The 18,369-nt window shown below is 39.5% G+C and overlaps 1 protein-coding gene across 4 annotated transcripts in view; it reads left to right on the forward strand.

The window, feature by feature from the left end:
* The first annotated feature begins 4,389 nt into the window (after positions 1 to 4,389).
* Positions 4,390 to 18,369, forward strand: part of EZH2 (enhancer of zeste 2 polycomb repressive complex 2 subunit) — a 62,774-nt gene continuing 48,794 nt past the window's right edge. For all 4 annotated transcript variants that reach the window (XM_063098573.1, XM_063098574.1, XM_063098576.1 and 1 more), the window contains exon 1: positions 4,390 to 4,440. The gene's annotated coding sequence lies outside the window, so the exon portion shown is untranslated. The remainder of the gene's footprint in view (positions 4,441 to 18,369) is intronic.

Consider the following 18,369-nt stretch of genomic DNA (forward strand, 5'->3'; position numbering starts at 1 on the left):
AGTACCTTGATCTACGCTCACTGCCTTGGTTTTAGGTGCCATTTATATGTTGATGATCCTGAACTGGTATTTCTAGTCACAATCTCCCCTAACTCCAGACTTGTATAATAAAGCCACCAAAGATTACTTCAAAATGAAAACATCTGGAAATCTTATCTGAACTTATCTGGCTACCACAACTGTGCCCCCCCCCCGCCCGACCCTGTAGTCCCCCTTGTCCAGAGAAGTCTCCTGTCTCCACTGACCTTGGGCACCACACACACACACACACACACACACACACACACACACACACACACACACACACACACACACACACACACACACACACACACACACACACACACACACACACACACACACACACACACACACACACACACACACGGTGAACAAGCCTCATTAGGATCTTCCACCCTTTGAAGCCCTAAACCCCTTCCTTTACTAAGCTAGTACATGAACTTTTACCTCTAGCTGTTCGGGGAGCTACTCTATAGAGTACTCCCACATGTGGAATAAACTTTTCTCTTGTTAATCTGTTGTCAATTCGCAGGTCCTCGGTCACTAGGACCTAAGTTGGTAGAGGAAAAGTTTTCTTCTCAACAATAAATTACCACCTATTTGATATCTCTATCTGGTTGAAAACAGGCATCTCAAATTTTACGTTTCAATGTAAACTCTGATCTCCAAACCTCCACTCCCATAGTCCCTATTGCACCTACTGCCCTTGTAAGCCTTCCATGAGCTTGTATTCAACCTTTTTGCATCCTATGTCCAATCTGTCAGCAAATCCTATTGCCTACACATTCAAAATATATACAGAATCTGGCTACTTCCAACAGGCTCACCACTTCGGTCCTGGCTACAATAATTTCCTCCCTGGATTATTACAATCACCTCATCACTGTCCTCTCTGATTTGGTCCCTGTTCCACTTCAGGCTCCTCTCAACATAGCAACTAGAATGATCTTGATAAAATGATCAAATCACCTTACTGCTTGAAATTCTCTCACTTAAGTAAAAGATAAAGTCCTAACCTTGCCCCACAGGGCCCTAAAAAATCTTCCTGTGCCCCCTAAACTCTTCGACATCATCTCCTCCCTGCCCCCAACTCCCCCCATCCCAGAGCACACCAGCCACATTCCCACTTAGGGCCCAGGCACTGTCCATCCCCTCTGCCTATAACACTTTTCTCAGTAAGTGCTCCCTCACCTCCTCCAAATTTTTCTACAAATGTAAACTTTGCAATGACTTCACCGACCAAGCTATTTTAAAACTGCAGCATTTTCACCCAATACTTCCTTCCTTTCAGTGCTTTATTTTTCCACATTTTATTACCACCTCATGTGCTGCATAATTATTTTATTGTTTGCTGCTCTCCACTAGACTGTTAGAAAGTGAAGGTGGGAAGTTTGTGCTTTGCTCACATTGTAGTCTTAGCACTTAGGACAGTGTCATTTGCAGAGTAAGCACACCATAAATATTTGTTGACTGCTGAGTGAATAATGAATGTGTGAAAAGTAAATCCCATTCATGGGGTTGAAAGGGAAGTTCTGTGATGCTAATAGCTTTAACTTTGCACTTAACCTTCCCCAGTTCCTCCAGGAAAACCCTGAGGATATATTGGGTGCCAGCAGTGATAGGCCCTGGGGGTACAACAGTGAATAAGGTAGAGCTACTTCCTGACTTCAGGGTTTTAACTCTCCATTTTTGGTTTAATCTCCTAACTGTGACAGTGAATCTTTGTCTTTATCAGAGAACAGAATGACCTACCAGCAGTGTCATAACTGTAATCCGAGAATCTTTAGAAAGAAATGAAAAAGCTTTGTGATTCTTACCCTTCACATCCACCTTTGTGTTTGGCCTGGCTTTCTGCTTCATCTCGGGCCTCTGAGTAACTAGCATTCACCCAAACACACATACACTCACACATTTGTTTGGTATTCATTATACACACTAGAATTTTTTCCCCATTGAAATGATCATGAAGGTCTGTACAATAGTATTTTCTTGCTTTCCTGGGTTGGACCTTTCAAATAATTTTTCTTTCTAGCAAAAATGAAATATTTCTTCTTCCTCCTAACTTTTCTGTGCTGTCAATATACAAAAAATAGTTGCACGACATCATATCCTCTTCATATACAATGAAGTCCTTTTGCAATGTTTTCAAATTATCCCTTTCTTCTGCAGTCACTGTGGCCTAAACCATTTTGCTTTAACTGGATAATGTCATCACTGAATTAAGACAATATTGTGATCCACTGGCATCCCTCTTTCCTACCTGGTCTTCAAATTATATTTATATTCAAATATGTATTTATTATAAATATATTATATTTGATATAGTCCCACTTAGCTGTCTAATCTACTTTCGCTCTTCCCAATGGGAACTCTCAGCTCCAGTTACATCCTATACAATCACTGAGTATGTGCTTATGGTTCATTTCAAGCACATACTCTGCCTCATCACTCTAGATCTTGTGCTTTCTCTAGGAGCCAGCTAAAACATCCTTTTCCAAGATTTTTTGAGAATGTTGGAACATCTTGATCCAACATCATTTTTTGATTCTAAATACCTTAACAACTCCTATGATGTTCCACACTGTGTTGCATTCATTTATCCATTGCTTTGATTTGCTTTCTGTGTCTAACATAATTTCCTTGGTTTTCCCCTAAAAAAATGCCCTAATTGTTTTAAGATTTAAAGGCAGATAATTTGATACGCAACTTAGGGATAAGTAGTTAATTTTTGAGGCTTAAATTGCTGTTTTAAAAAGCGATTATAAATTGCTGGTCTACATGGAAGCATTTTGCTATGGAAAATGAATGCTTTGGTGACTGTTAGGTATGACAGCTGGAATTCATCACATTATTTCATAGTCACATCTCAGTTGCATAACCTATCTACTTTTGCACTCATCATTTATTCATAAGATAATTTTGTTTCCATTGGGCGCATGATTGCTTTTTTCTCTGTATCTTTTTAGTTTCGCTCCATATATACTTTCCAACACTGAACTGGTTCAGAACACACTTGTGGCACGGTGATAGGAAAGGTGGGAAAATTATGGTTTAAATCATCAAATGAAGAATTCTGGGTAGTCATTAAAATCTTAGTCATTTAAAAAATGTCATTAAAAATATTTTTAAAATTTCTTTAGACTTATAACCTAACAGTTCATAGCTAACCTTTTTCTAACTTCCCGTGTGAATTCAATATGGAGTCCCAGCTTACACGGGTGAGTGGTATTTCGCCCTGTACATGCATCCTTTATTAAAAATAAATTTGGAATACCCTTAACTTTATTGCAAGATAAGGCAATAGGGGAGATAGTATCCTAGGCAGAATACCCTAAATTCCTCTGGGTTGAGACAGATTGATCCCCCAAATCATTTTTTAATTATTAAAAAAAGTTGCAATCGTCCTCACACTTTGCGGAGGCAATAGCAAGAGGCAAGAAAACCGCACGGATCCCAGATAAACGATTCTTAACGTTGACACGTGCTTGGAACTACAAACACCGCAAGGTTCTGAACAAGACGCTCTCCACGAGGAACACGAAACAACTGTAATGTCGCCCCTTCACGGCTTTCTAGGGCGATGGGCACCGCGAGCTTGGCCAGCCAAAGTTGAGGCGGCCGGGGGAAAGCGACCGAGGGGCAGCCGCCGACCAAAGTAACGGTGACCGCGATCTCCCGGGCGGAGCGCGGGGGCCGGGGCAGCGTCTCGCCGGCCGGCGCGGGCCTCGGCTCCGCGGGCGGGGAAACGAGCGCAGCGGTTAAAACCGTTACCATCCCCGAGTTTTAAACTGTTCAAACTTGGCTTCCAGTCCCCGCGCGCCCCTCCCCCGCCCGGGAACTCCGCGGCGCCGGTTCCCGCCAAGAGCGGCGAGCGCGTCGTCCCGCCCTCCGGCCGGTTCCCGCCACCCCAGCATCCCCGCCTCCCGCCCGCGGTGGGCTTCGGACCCCACGAAGGACCCCCGTCCCCGCCTGCCTGCCCACCGCCTTCCTGAGACGCGCCTTCCTGCGTTCAGCGAAAGAACAAAGAAACGACGGCGGCGGCGGCGGCGCTTCCACACGGCGAGCAGCGTACCTCACAGCGAGCCCCGCCGCCCGCGCGCACGCGCCGCCCGCGTCCGCCCGCTCTCGAGCCCCGTGCGCACCCTGCGTGGGGCTGGCTCGGCGCCTCCGAGCCCGGCGGGCCCTGTGATTGGACGGGCGCCCGCCTCGCATCCCGCCAATCGGGGCGGCGCTTGGTTGGACCGGGGGGGCCAAATAAAAGCGATGGCGATTGGGCTGCCGCGTTTGGCGCTCGGTCCGGTCGCGTCCGACACCCAGTGGGACACAGAAGGCAGTGGAGCCCCGGCGGCGGCGGCGGCGGTGGCGGCGGCGCGCGGGGGCGGCGCGCGGGAGCGGCGCGGGCTGGCGCGCGGGACGAAGGTAACGCGCCACGGTTGGCAGCCCGGCCGGCGGGGCTCTGGGAGTGCGACCCGGGCGGCGACGACGCCGGGATCTCCCCGCCGCTCCGCTGTCGGTCCCCGGTGTCGCCGGAGCGGAGCTCAGCCGGGTGCCGCTTTTGTAGGCGCGGGGTGGGGTGGGGGAGGAGGGGGAGGCGAGACCCCCTCGGAAGGAGCGTGAGCTTCCCGGCCGGACCCGCGACCTCGCGAGAGGGGCAGCGCGGACCCCCCGGAGACGCGAGGCGGGAGCCGGGGCGGGGGGCGCGCGGGGGGCTCCTCTCCCCGATCCTGTCCCCGCCGGGGCGCCGGCGCTGGGGCCGGGGGCGCTCCGGTGCCCGGTCCGGGGTGGCAGCCCCGAGCCGCAAGTCTCCTTTGTGTGGCGCGGCCGCGGCGGGAGCGCCCGGGTGGGACGGGACAGGCACAAGTTGTTGGGACCGAGCCGCCGAGTCCTCTCAGACAAAGGACAGCCTGTGTCTCGGGAGGGCTCGGCGTGAGGGAAGGGGCTTGACACTCGGGCCCCCGGCCCCCGCGGGAGAGGGGCGTGGGGAGGCCGGGCCGCGGCCGGGGTGGGCAGGGCTCGGCCCCCGCCCCGCGCACGCCCCCGGCCCCCGGGGCGCGCCGACTCCGGGCAGGGGCCGCGGCTGCGGCGGGACGGCGGGCGCGACAGGAACTCGGAGTCGCTCCGCTTCTGACATTTCCCCCCAGAGCAACCTGAAAACGCCGTGGTCCCCAGCGGGCTCCTCGGCGGCTTTCTGTTAAGTTTGAGGGGAGAGCGGGGCGGTCCTCCTGTCTCCTGGTTTTGTTCCCTCGGAAGGCTCGCTGTTGAGTTCCCGCTTCATTGTGTGTCCTCCTCCACCCACCCAAAAATCTGTGCCACGGGGTGACTTTCTGAAAATGGGAGGAATCGAGAAGCACGATCTTTTGGAAAACTTGGTACGCCTAGTTAGTTCCCACTTTCTAAAGAATCGTAATCTTAAAAAAATGACACGCTGTTTTGGCCAACTTGTGTGATACATCCGAGAATGGCGACAGGTGCTAACGAAATCAGCTGTCATTTAGTCAACGACCATTTCCCAAATCCCGAGGGGTTGAATGAGGATGAGGTGGTAGAAATGCGTGATCAAATAAAATGCTATGGCAAATGTGTGTTTTAGATTATATGGGTAGCAATTTCTTATTAATTGGTTTTGTTTTCCTTGAACAATGGCTTTGGTGAGTCAGAAAAGACTGGATGCAGAAGTGTTTGTTGCCTAAGAAATTGAGTGTGTGCTGCCCACAGTTAAACCAAACTTCCTTTGTTTACCACACAGGATCTGTAAATTATATTCATTTGGAAATAAAAATGTCTTTGGTATTTTAAAATATTTTACTACACAGGTTCTAGGTTTCGAGAAGGTCCTTATCGTTTAATTTTATGGCGTTTTAATGTCACATAAAACAAAACATTTGAAAGATAAACCTTTGAAAAACACGAATGCTGGCACAGTTGAATGTAGTCTGTACTTCTAGGGGTTTGGGAGGTTATTTTCCATTACTCTTCATTCATGAGCATTAGCGACTAATTCATGTTTAGAAGTAAGATGCAGAACAAGTATGTAATCCTAACTAGTTTATTCATAATTTTATTTGCAATAAAACGGAAATATTTAGGATAAATTCTTATTTTCTGTTCATGGTCTCTAAAGTTAGGGTTAGATAGGATTCTGATTTTAAATGTGAAGAATCTCTTTTCGGAGTTGTGTTGGGGAATATAATCTTTGAAGTTCCAGAAACACTTAGGAAAATTGCATCTTAAATTCTAATTTTTGTGGAAAGCAAATATATTCCAAGAAAAGAAGTTAGAAAAACATAGGCACTTTTCTGACTGCATTGTTGTTTGTGATGAAGACCTAATATTCATCTACTGACTATGGTTTTATAAAAATGCAGACAAATGCAGCATAAAAGTCTTTTATTACACTTATTTTGCTGACTATTGGACACCACTGAACAGACAGTCCAGGTGCTGCTCAAAGTGTCGAGATTATAAAATAATGTTCACATTTACATTAGCTACTGATAATTCTGTATTTAAAAATTCTGCTCATGGTCTTGTCCATTGTTATGAGATGATCTAGTTATACAGATTTTGGGCTGAAATTTGAATATTTTAAGATAAAAATTTTAATTTTGTCCTTGTATATTCTGTATTTAATAATTACTACTTTTGTATTTGCCTCGATATCTTTTTAAAAGTCTCTTTGGGAAATTAGTTTAGAAATTTGTCTTAATTTATTTGCTGATAGAAGTGAGAACATATTTAGTCAGTTTAAGTAGCAGTGATTAAAAGAAAAAACACTTGTTGATTTACTGTAGTTAGACAAAAAGAAGTTGCAATATTTTGATATTAGCTTGGCCTTTCATGGCAATTTAAAAAACTTAGGCAGATTTCTCCAGGTCACACTGGAGTTTTTCCAGGATATCTTCTGTCCTTTGAGGAGGCATGCTCAAGGAGTGTAAATTTATTTCATTATTACCCTTTAAATAAAGTGATTAAGAAAGTTAATTTGTTGCTTTTTAAAAACCAACAAGGAAAAATCTGATATAAGGTATTCAAGTGTCAGTTAGAAATGATTTATGGATTAGCCTTGAAGCCTTTATGTCAGCATAGATGATGAAAAAATTTTCCATAAATTCTGAACAATTTTACAGAAATCGTTACAGTAGGTGAAATCTGTAGTTTGGGGGAGAGTGTAAGTGGAGAAGAACAATTCATTAAATTCAGAGAAAGGTTCAGGGTCAGATGATATGCTTTACCTTCCAAAAGGCCTTCCCTTGAATTCCCAGGCATTCTTGTGTTCCCACAGGGCTTTGTTCACACTTTTATTATAGCATGTATCAAATTGTATTGCAATCACTTGTTATGCAGCCCTCTCCTTCGCTGTCGTCTAAACCTCCAGGCAGAGGCTCTGTCTTATTTTTCTTTCTATACCTAGTACCTAGGTTGGTAGTTGCTAGAGAGTAGAGGTTTTAATAGTTGAATAAATTAAAGAAATATGAAAAATGCAGGGAGATAATTTAACAAAGGAACTTGCGAAGCAAACAGGATATATTAATATTTACATCATGAGGAACTTTAGAAGGTGTTTTTCTCCCTCTTTGAGAAGCAGTGATTACAAAGAAAAATAATTGTCAAGATGAAGAAGTTCCAAGTTTTTTCCTAGTCATAAAGCGATTGGTATTCATGTTTGGTATTTTAGGCAACTAGAGAGAAGCTTGATGAATCATCTGGTTTTCTAGAATATAGTATCTGCTTCATTTGATTTGATGTTGACATTGATGATCCTTGTATAAAAATATAAGGAAGGGAAAAGACAAGAGAGTGTATCAAATCTTTTAATGGGAAGGCATCTTGTTGCAGTTAATGAGTTATTTATTGGAATAATTTGAGGTAGGTTTTGAAGCTAAATCTGAGGGAAATAGTGACAGTGTAATTATGGATTACTTATTGAGATGCTCTTTATTCTTTTAAAATGATGTAAATATAGATTGGCCAATAATGTAAATAATGATGTAAATATAGATATACAATAATATCTCAAAAGTTATAACTGATAAATTTCTAAGATGGTTGCATGGTTCCATATCTTGTCACTGTACCACTTGGTGCAAAAATATGACAAAAATGAAATGATAAAGGAATTAATATTAAAGTACTTACTATTTGTCAGATGTTTTATTTGTTTTTTTTTTTTTTTTTTTTTTTTTTTTTTACTCTGGTAACATTCACACCAGATGCTTTATTTTTAATTCTTGTAAAAACCACCCTACATCTATTGAGTGAACAAATTATGGTGTACACATGTGATGAAATATCCAGACATAAAAAGAATGCAATTCTGATACATGCTATACAGCATGGATGGATCTTGAAGTCATTATGCTAAGTGAAATAAGCCAGACAAAACCTTTTGTACAAAAGTTATACAAAAATTGTATTATTCCATTTTTATGAGGTAGCTAGAATAGGCAAAATAGACAGAAAATAGAATAGAGGGTACCAGGGGCTGAGGGGAGGAGTGGGGAGTTACTGTTTAATGAGTACAGTGTTTCTGTTTGAAATGATGAAAAAAATTCTGGAAATGGATGGTGATGATAGTTGCACAATATTTTGTGTATACTTAATGCCACTAAATTGTACACCTAAAATAATTAAAATGGTAAATTTTATGTATATTTTACCATAATACAAAACTTAAACAACAACATACCCTGCCAACCTTAACCAGAAAAGAAACTGTGGTCTAGAGTAAGAACTTGCCGAGGATTGTCCAGCTGGGAATTTGCAGCCTGGGTCCAGACTTGGTTTTGTTGGACTCCATGTTATCTGTTCTTATCTGCCGGCTTCCTGAGTGATTAAAGATACGTCAGTTCCAAGAAGAATGAATTTATTTGAGTCAATCAGAAAATTACATTTAAAAGTAGATAATTGTAGTTTTATGGGAAGTACAGTCTGATGCCCTAGACAGACGAAAAGATATCTTTGAGGATTTCCTTCTCAGCCAGAGCTGTGTATGCATTTGAGCAGGGAGCATAGTAGAGTTTTAAGGGTGTGGTCTTGGGGGCGTGTTGCTTGGGTTCTAATTCCTGAGCTGCAAATCGGTGCCTGGAGTTATCCTCTTGATACCCGAGTTTCCCTATTTGTAAATTGGTGATGATCATGATAATATCCCATAAGGTGGTTGTGAGGATTAAAGGGATTAAAACAACTGAAACTCTTAGAACTATACCTGACACTATGTGTTTGATAAATGATTTTTAGTTATTATTAGTGCACAAGTATTGTTTTTAAGAGTTGGTGTACTTTCTCATTAATGCAACCAAACACTTCTTGAGTTTAAATATGTGCTTAGTACTGGTAAGTAAAGAAAACAGTGCTACATATGTTTTATCTATTTCTATTTAGAAATGACTGTTGGCTAAATAAAAGTAATATGTATTCAATTAAAAATATCGAGAAGCAATTTAGACATTTATAAAATGAAGGCTTTCTTGATTCATGTAATCCCATTGCCTGCCTTTAACAGTTTGCTGTATGTTTTTCCCAGACTTTTTCCAGCGAATTCATAAATAAATATGTATTTTTACATATCTTTCATAAAAATGAGACCAAGTTAGTTCTAACACAACTTATTTTTAGGTCAATACAGAGATATCTATTAAAAAATAGTGCTGTTTCTTTAGGGATCACTATGTGCTTGGCACTGTTCTAAGTGCTTTATGTTCATTGTTTTATATAGATACTGTAATAAGAGATGGAGAGATTAGGTAACAACTACTTAGTGGTAGAAGAAGGATTTGAATTTGGGCACTTTGGTTACAAAGCCCTGATCTCTCAGCCAGGGGTCGTTTTTTGTAAGGCCCACAAGCTAAAAATGTTAACATTTTTAAAGAGTTGTAAAACAACAACAAAAAACCTCCCAAAAGAATATATAACGGAGACTGGACGAGGCCTGCCAAGCCTAAAATACTTACCATGTGGCCCTTTATAGAAAGTTTCCTGCTCCCTGCTCTGAGCTATCAGGCTGCACCTCCTTTGTAAGTGGAATGCATAGTATTCCAGTTCATGAATGTGTCATCATACAGTAAACCAATCCATTGTTTTCTTTCCTCAAAAGAAGTGAACATCCTTCTGTATCTTTGAACATTTGAGTGAAAACTTTCAAGAGTTGCTGTTTCTAGATTATGCACATTTCAAGTTTTATGTAATTAGTTAGTCTTTTGGTGACTGACCACAATTTCAAGTTTTAGTAGGTGTCTTCAATTGCTTTATGGTAAAGTATTAATTTTTTAGTTAAAAAATTAGCTTTATTGAAGTATAATTTTCATACAATAAGTGCACATTTTGAAAGGTACAATTTGAAGAGTTTTGGCAAACGTATACATCTGCACCACCACCTCAATCAAGATATATAACATTGCCATTATCCTAAAGTTCTTTCATGCTCCTTTACAATCAGTCCCTCTTAACTACTGATTAGATTTCTCTTGCTCAAGAATTTCATATAAGTAGAATTACATAGTATATATTCTTTTGTGGCTGACTTCTTTCATCCCCCATGTTGAGATTCATCTATGTCATTGCTTGTCTCAATAGTTTCCCTTTTTTGAGTAGTATCACATTGTATGAATATATTACAGGTTTTTAATTCATTTATCTGTTGATGGACACATGGGGCTGTTTTCAGTTTTTGGCTATTAATAAAGCTGCTATGACCATTTGTGTAGCTGTTTTCTGGACTTACATTTTAGTTTTTCTAAAACAAATACATTGCAAAAAAACCCCCAAACAAAACATAAGTACATTGAAGTTGGGTTGCTGAGTCATGTGGTAGATACTGATTTCACTTTATAAGAAACTGCCGAACTGTTTTCCAAAGTGGTTGTGCCATTTTACATTGAAAGTTATGGTTACACTTGTAACTGAACAGGAGTTACAGTTTCTCTACATCTTCATGGACACTTGGTATTGCCAGTCTTTCAAATTTTGGCCATCAAATGACTGTGGTTTTAGTTTGTATTTTCCAGGTGATCAGTGATGTTGAACATCTTTTCGTAATCTTATTGGCCGTTTGTATGCTTTCTTTTTTGTTCAATTCTTTTGTCCCATTTAAAAATTGAATTGTTTGTCTCATTGAGTTGTAAGCAGTCTTTATATATTCTGGGTACACATTCTCTGTCAGATTGTATTGCAAATATTTTACCTTTAATTTTTAGTGTGATTTTGTGTATTTTGACAATATACAGATCAAGTTAAGTAATGCTAATACTGGAAGCATAGTTTTTTAAATTCAGTTAAATTGTGTAAAAATGAATTCTTAATTTAGAAGTCATTTAATTCTTAGTGTAACAAAATGTTATATGTTTGCAGAAACATGCAAACTAAAATAGTATTATTTATATAAGTAGTATTAGGTGTGTGGCATGAGGAATTTTTAAATTAAGCTAACTAGTTTTGAAAGTAATAATGTAGTAATTCTTTAAGTTTTCATTTTGCTTAATTTAGACCTTTTCATTTATTAGTGAGTTAAACCTGAAATTTTTTCTTCAAAGGATGTGAGGGTATTAAAAGTAAATTTAAAGTAACCTTGATCTTAAAATGTGGTATGTAGAAATGGTGATAGTTGCCAAACTTAGTCTACCTATTCTGACAGTTAATATTTGATTATAGAAATGGTTGGCTTTTCAGAGTATATATACTTGTTTTCAACGTACTATTTCATTTCTGTAAAATACCAATTCTTTGTTTTGCTCAGCACCTGATTTGCTCCCAGCATAACTTTTAGTTTTTCTTCATTATGCAAGTAATACCTAACCATTCCTTCTCCCTGTTTAATAGAGAAAAGACAAAATAAAACAAAACAAAACCAACACAACACAAAACAACAAAAAAACAAGAAACAAGCCTGTGGGCTTCTTCTGTTGGGCGTCATATACCACTCGAAGTGACCAGGCCATTTCCCAGCTCAGTCTTCACATGACTGTGGATTTAAGTAAGAAACTCCTGAAGCACTCCAGGCAGTCTGCAGAACAGCCCAAACTCTCTTTATCTAGTCTTATCTATGGTAGTTTTCTTATACCTTTCCCCTATTGATCACAATCGATCTTACTAGTCTACAGCAAGTCTCACATGGAGATTCTGTGCTGTGTCCTCTTTATGGAATATTTTCCCTACCATTTTAGCATCTCAAGATGCTGTTTAGACTGTGGCTCAGTTACCTCCTCTCCATCCCAACCAAACTAGACAGCTTTTCTCCTGCTTAGAAAGAAGTACCATAACACATGTGACTCATTTGTGTTTTTCTTTCACTTATCCTTTCATTTTAAGCTCTTTTTTATTTGTAAGTATGGCAGAGTTTAGAAAAGAGTTTTGTACATTGTAGGTATTAATAAAAAATTGTGAAATTGATTTGGATCAGAGCCTTGAAAACTTGGGGAGACTTCTTCTTTAGCAGCAACTCAATAAGTAATTATTTAAATGCACCCCCACACCTTGAAGTAGAGCCTCCAAGGATCTATCAAGTGAGTTTTGTGTGGCTATATACTCTCCCACCCAGTGAACTTTGCCAGCTGCTGTCATGATATTGATTATTCTAAACTTTTAATTTATATCCTTAATAATATGTTGGTTAAAGTCAGAAAGCTTGAACTCACCAGGTGCTCCAAAAAAAAAACTTGAGAAACTGATGATGCAGAAAAGGGAATGAGGAGCATGAAATAATGATTCTCCAAATTTATCATGATGATCTTTATCCATCAGGTGCATTTATGAGCTAAGTTCACACAAAGCATATCAAGATGTCTCTGGTAAGTTAAAAAAAGGTGACTGAAAGACAGAACATGATGGCTATTTATTTTAGTGCCTTGGTTTTTGATATTGAAGACCATCTGAGAAGTGCTTGTAAGCAAAACACAAAAATCTAGGAAAATTAGTTGATTTTTCTTTAAAAGGTAGAAGAATTTCAGTCATTAAAGCAGGTTTTGTATTTTTTGATGTCATTGTCTATAGTGAAATTTCACAATTTTATTTATAGATATATGAGTATCTACCACATACCTACAGATAATACAACTAATTACTGTTTATTGGGATACTGTGTCTAATGTACACGCAATTCCTAAATAAAATATTTTACTTTTTTTATTATAAAAAATATGTAACATTAAATTTCACCATTTTTACCATTTTTAAGTGTACAGTTCAGTAGTGTTAAGTTTATTCACATTATTGTGCAACAGATCTCTAGAACTTTTTTATCTTGCAAACTGAAATTCTGTACCCATTAAACACTAACTTCCACCCACCACCCCAACCCTTGTCAACCTTACCTTCTACTTTCTGTAACACCTTCTACTTTAGATGCTTCATATGAATGGAATCATACAGTGTTTGCCCTTTTGAGGTTGGCTTATTTCACTTAGCATAATGTTCTCGAAGTTCATCCATGTTGTAGCATGTGACAGGATTTTCTATTTTTAAAGGCGGTATGTACTATTCCATTGTATGTCTATATCATATTTTTTATCCTTTCATCTGTTGATGGACATTTGGGTCGCTTCCACCTCTTGGCTATTGTGAGTAGTACTGCAGTGAATGTTGGTGTACAAATGTCGAGACCTGCTTTGAATTCTTTTGGATAGAGACCTCTAAGTGGGACTGCTGGATCGTAGTTTGCATATTTCCAGCCAGTCATTTTTCCTGTGCATTTTTCAGTCATGATTGTGACTACATTGTATATAGGCAAATTTATTTTTAAACCCTCTAATGGGTACTGTGAGATATGCAACCATGAAGAGTATGGGTCACCAAAGTTTGGGAAATATCCTGCTAAAGTAATCAGTGAGGGCTTGTTGATGGCAGAAATGTTGCTTGAACGGGCATAGAGAAGGAGGTGCTGAGTTGTCCCACTTCCCCCCTTTAAGTAATTTTGCCTCCTTTGGAGGATATTTCTCTGCCTGAAATAGAGAGCTCAAGTTATGCTATAAAGAAGGTATTTTTGAAGGGCTACTTCCCACCAGCATCTTGATGTTGTGCAAAGAATGGTAGACTCTAAGTGAGGCTGTGCCATTAAACTAGTTGTATTTCCTTGGCAAGTAGCTTTTGTGGATTTCATCTTCATTGTAAAATGAATGAGATGAACAAATAATGGAACAACTTGTGTTTATGAAGTATCTACTATTTGTCTACAGAAAAGATATCTTAATTTTGCAGATGAAGAAATCGAGGCTTGGTGAAGATAAGTAACTTGCTTAGGTTTCTACAGCTAGTAGTACCAAAGTCCCTAGGCTTTTGCTGCCCCTGGAGTCCTTTTTGGTTCAAATACCGGGATTCTAGGCACTTGGTTTCTGTTACCCACTTAGAACTGTTTCTCTTGAGAGTTTGAGAAATAGTGGTTGGGCTGGCCGGTTAGCTCATTTGGTTACAGCACAGTGTTATAATACCAAAGTGAAGGCTTTGGATCCCCATAGTGGCCAGCCATCAAAAAAAAGGAAAATAGTGGGTTTAAGTTCATGGTACCATCATGGGTGATTGTATGGTTCTCCCTAGCTGGCATTAAATTGAGTGGTTGTATTATTGTATGCATTTCTTGCAAAGTCTTTATCAATTCATAAAACATTTCTTTTGTGTTTCTACATTATGGGCATAGTAGCACCTAAACACTTTTATCACAATGGACCCTGGTACATCTGACTAAACTAGCTTTGTAAACAGTCAAAGTTCTTACAGAATTTACACTTTTAAAGAAAGAAAGTAGTTTTTCTTTACCATTTGTCCAGCGTAACTTGTTATCCACTAATAGCATGTAACTAGCCAGCTGTTCCATTCACATTTTTTAGAAGAGAATATTTTTCAAACTATTTGATGCCTCAGTCTTTACCTATTAGGCTATTCAAACAATGGGTGAGATACTCTATTCCTCACCCCCGAGAAAGAGACATTCTATACTAGTTAAAATACCAACTTTTAAATCTAAACTACCAAACAAAAAGTCATGTCTTTTCTACCCTAGAGTCTATAGATCCTAAATGTTGGCCATTCATCCTGGCCCTCTCATTTTCTTCTTTTCCCATATGGAAGTGCTGGGATAGAAGTCTTTCCCTCCTCTAAAAACCTTACTATTAGTTTGGAAATTTCAGGGAGGTTACTGCAGGAATTATATAGCTGGTTACCTTGTGGTTGGTCAGTTCTTTATGGCTTTTCCATATGTATTTGGAGATTCAAAAAAAAATTTCCTGTGGGCTTAATTATTTTTGATAAATGATGTTATAGTAATAAAATAATTCAACATACATGTTTGGTGAAACAAATTGTATTAGTCTGTTTTGTGCTGCTGTAACAGAGTACCTGAGACTTAATAATTTATAAAGAACAGAAATTTATTTTTCACAGTTCTGGAGGCTGAGAAGTCCAAGACCAAGGCATCTAGTGAGGGCCTTCTCATTGGGTCCTCACGTGGCAGAATGTGGAAGGCCAAGCAGGGAACAGCTTGCTTTGTCAGGTGCTTTATAAGAGCACCTAACCCTATTCATGAGGGAGGAGCCCTCCTGGCCTAATCACCTCTTAAAGGCCCCGCTTCTTAATACTATCACATCGGCAACACCCAAATTTTGCAGGGGGCCCCTTCAAACTACAGCACAAATACTGACCAATCTCATTGGTTGTTAAGTAAATAATACTTTTAAAGGTTTGAAGTTTTCTAGGATCTCAGCACTAAACAATGTATTTGTGACAAGCTTTAATTACAGGAGAATCATAAAAAGGCTTGTAACTGCCCCTATCTCCTTTGCTTTTACTTGGCCCTAAACTGCTACTCTTCTTAGCAAGATGATGATCTTCAGGGCCGAGACAAGCCACAGGAATTTCTGAAGGGTCTCTGCTTCAAGGAGGGGTTCTTTTGGTACCCATAGACTGAAGAATTGGCACTTGCAAGTGTTTGTATTTCCTTGAAAGAACTGGCTGTGGTTACTTGGTTGTAGGATACCTGGAAATTCTGAGAGGTTCTGTAAATGCACCGGGATTAGTAGTTTGAACTACCCAGCTCATTTTATTATTCCATTTTCAGAATATAGAAGGAATTGCATTTTATTTGGGGATTAGGATATAAAGTCAGTGTAAAATTAGTTATGTAGGCAAAATTACCCATGAGAAGTTTATAGGAAGATGTCTTATCACAAACAAATACCTTCTCTCTAGGTCGAAGACCAGCCCACATTCCCTGTAGAATGAGAAGAGATCCCTGTTCTTGTGTTGAGCACAGTTATTGGTTTGCACTTAGGGGCCAATGTTAGATGAAACATACTTATCTTTGAACACTAGAATCATTCTGACTGGCCAGATACCTGCAGGATGAGAGACATTCAGAACAGGGTGTGGGAACAGATTCATGTCACCTATGTTATGTTTGCTTAGGCATACTCTTACTGGCTGGAGTAATAGGTGGATCTCTTGAAAAATCTCAACCTAAATTGAGCTTTCTCTAAGATTTTGCTCAATGTAAGTTGTCAGGTTTGCGTAAGTTAGATGTTGGGTTATGTGAGGTATAAGACTTTTTTTTTTTTTTTTAAAGATGACCAGTAAGGGGATCTTAACCCTTGACTTGGTGTTGTCAGCACCATGCTCTCCCAAGTGAGCTAACCGGTCATCCCTATATAGGGATCTGAACCCCGTGGCCTTGGTGTTATCAGCACCACACTCTCCCAAGTGACCCACGGGCTGGCCATATACAAGATTTAAAATAGACTTCCTACCAGAAAGAACATCTTGTGTTAGATTTATCTACCTTTTCATTCTGTTTGCTTGTACTAAAGTGAGTGTTGAAATAACATAACAAGTATCTTATCTCTGAATCAATGAATTGGATATCATAGCTTTAGTTTCTGGTACTTAAATTTGTTGTTTCATTTCCCCTCCCAAGAGTGTCTAAACTGCGTATATGCCCAACAAAATGAGAAGATTTCACTTATAAAATAGATCTAGTATAGTTTTCAAAGAAAACTTTAATCTTTAGATGTCAATGAATCTGCTTTATTTATTGTACAAGCAAATTCTTTAAAACATATATAATTCATTTCCCCAATTGGTTGACATTTATATGGCCATTTCTTTTCTAAGACATTTCTTGGTAAGCCGATAGTACTTTCAAATAAACACAGACTGCTGTTCTGTGAACTCCATGTTGAACTCATGAGTTTACTCTTGTTGCAAGGAGGACAGGGATCTTATTTTTGTGGAAAATACATTACTGCAAAATTCATTACTCACTTTTGCTGCAAGAATCAAGTTAATATTTTCTGTCATTCACCTAAGACTGTTAAATTACTGTAATTTTCCTGTGCTTTTTAACTTTTTAGCACTGCTGAAACCAGGGATACAAATATGATCTTTATTTTTTTATCTTATTTTTCCCTGTTTCTAATCACTGGCGTGTCTTTTTCCTAAAGACTTCTTGAACACAAATGCTGTTTATTATTACACTTTGTCATCTGTAGTAATATGTACAAGTAATCCACTAAAGTGTAGGCAGTAAAACCTGCTGTATCTTCCAAATTTGGTTGAGTCTCTCACAGGATTTAACACTTTCAGAATGCTCAATAAATTCCTATTGGCTGATTGATAATACCTGTATTCCTGGCTTTTTCCAGATCCTTTACCTAGCATTTTGCAAGTCAGTTGGGTGGAATGTTGGGTTATACAGTAGTGAGCTTGTGTGTTTTTGTCATTCTTCTCCTTTTTAAAAATAGAGTTATTCAAGGAAGCAGAAAGTTCCCTGGAATAAGATTTTTATTTTTATTTTATGGGGGTAGGGTGAGGTGTGAGAATATAGGCAGTTGGTTGTAGGATGGGGTTGTGTTAGGGTAGCAGGAGGGTCAGAAGGGTGTTCATGACCATTGATGATATCTTTCAGTAGTGAAGTAGGAAAAGATGGGTGAAAACAGAAGCAATTTGTTTAAAATCCTTTTTTTAAGGTATCAGTCTCAATTTGGCACAGATGTATGACAGACTATCATTTAGATTCAACAGTTTGACAGTTATAGTACTCTTCATTAAATATTCTTCACATAGATTTTGATTTTTTTTTTTTTTTTTTTTTTGGTGGCTGGCCTGTAAGGAGATCTGAATCCTGGACCTTGGTGTTATCAACACCACACTCTAACCAACTGAGCTAACTGGCTAGTCCTGGTGTTTTTTGTTTGTTTTTTTAAAACTTGCAAGAGTGGTGATTTCTAGATTTTTATTCTTGTAAATCTGTCTTTTAGGAAAACATAATTTGAATATATTGCCTGTTCTAGGTTCTCTGCTAGGCAAATAGAAAGGCAGGGTATTGTGATTTCTCATTCATCTGATGTCTGGATATACTTATTATGGCAGCTG

This window comes from Cynocephalus volans, chromosome 6, assembly GCF_027409185.1.
Source record: "Cynocephalus volans isolate mCynVol1 chromosome 6, mCynVol1.pri, whole genome shotgun sequence".
Lineage (NCBI taxonomy): Eukaryota > Metazoa > Chordata > Mammalia > Dermoptera > Cynocephalidae > Cynocephalus > Cynocephalus volans.